Genomic DNA, 1,402 nt, shown 5'->3' on the forward strand with positions numbered 1-1,402 from the left:
TATTTCTTCCATAGATCCATCTAGATATATATAAGTGAGTTGATCTTCTATGAGTTGTTTGTCATCAAGTGCAACACATGCATCATAATGCCAACATCATTAACAAGTGGGAGGTCAATGTGAACCCTTTCCCGATCATGGATGAATAGAAGAACCTAAAGAGAAAGCCTGACGAATCAGTCTAGGATTTTACTGTATGATTCAATAGAGTGTACAACTCCACACCTTCTGATATAAAGCCTCCCCTAGGATTGGCTATGATGCATTTTCTGGATGGTTTTGAGCCCAAGATTGCTTATTAGCTTAGAGAGAGGAACCTTGCCACATTAGAGGACATGCAAAAAACCGTGGCTGATGTAGAAGCTCATATGTTGATCAAAAGGGCTAGAATGGAAGCAGAAAGAAGAGAAGTAGTTCAAAAATATTTTCCATTATTATACCATAGGCTGTATGTAGTGATAAAAACCATGGAGAAGATGATGGGAAAATTTTCTTTACAAGATGAGCCTGTTGTAAGGAGGCAGCGAAGAAAACTTCTTTTCCAAGTAGATTTAACAAAAGGAGGAGAGGTTGGTTACTTGTCTCATTATGATATGGACACTGATTGTTTCATTTTTTTCATTTGAGGACCACCTTCAGGAACAATCATCACTGCACTCCGAACAAGAGAATTTTGAAACACGTCAGTTTGAAGTAGGCAGTTAGCTTGCATGTTTCACAGAGGACAACAAGGAGGAATTTGATGAAGGTGCTGAAACAGGTGAGAAATATTATACTTTTGACAAGGAACAAATAGAAAATGATGAAATTACTCACGATAGCTCTTTACCTTTATGTTATGTAGAATTTGAATTGATAAAAGAAAATTACAAACTCATTAAGAAAGTAGATAGGAAACCTGAAACTAGGTTAAAGTGGTAGCAGCCTTCTATTTTATGTGATTCCCCTATTGTCTGTTATATGGAAAACCCCTTCAGTTTGGAGTCACACCCATTGATTAAAGATCTTATGGTATCATCAGCACCAATAGATGATGAATTGCAGTTGTCTTCGTTGATTTTTCATGATCTGATATCTGATCATTTAGATCAGTTCTACACTCAAATGGTTCTTCCTTTAGTTAGTTGTGAGCCTGAAAATAAGAGCGAAGGAGATCTAATTCAACAGCCATCATTGTTGTCTTGTCCAGCAGAAGTTTCATCATTTTCAACACAAAGGTCACCGAAAAATTGGCAGCCCTGTTAGAACAGATATAAACTGAAAGTGCATAAAGGTAATTATGTAGATCAAATTTCTTAGTGCAGAGTTGCAACATGTCAAACAGGCTTAAGTTCAGTGTGTATTCCTATGAGGATCCTTTTCCAACATTCTTGAAGCCAACTAGCATCAAAGTTAAATTTGT

Source organism: Pinus tabuliformis, chromosome 1_1, assembly GCF_031772625.1.
Source record: "Pinus tabuliformis cultivar Carrire ecotype Pingquan chromosome 1_1, CPIR1, whole genome shotgun sequence".
NCBI lineage: Eukaryota > Viridiplantae > Streptophyta > Pinopsida > Pinales > Pinaceae > Pinus > Pinus tabuliformis.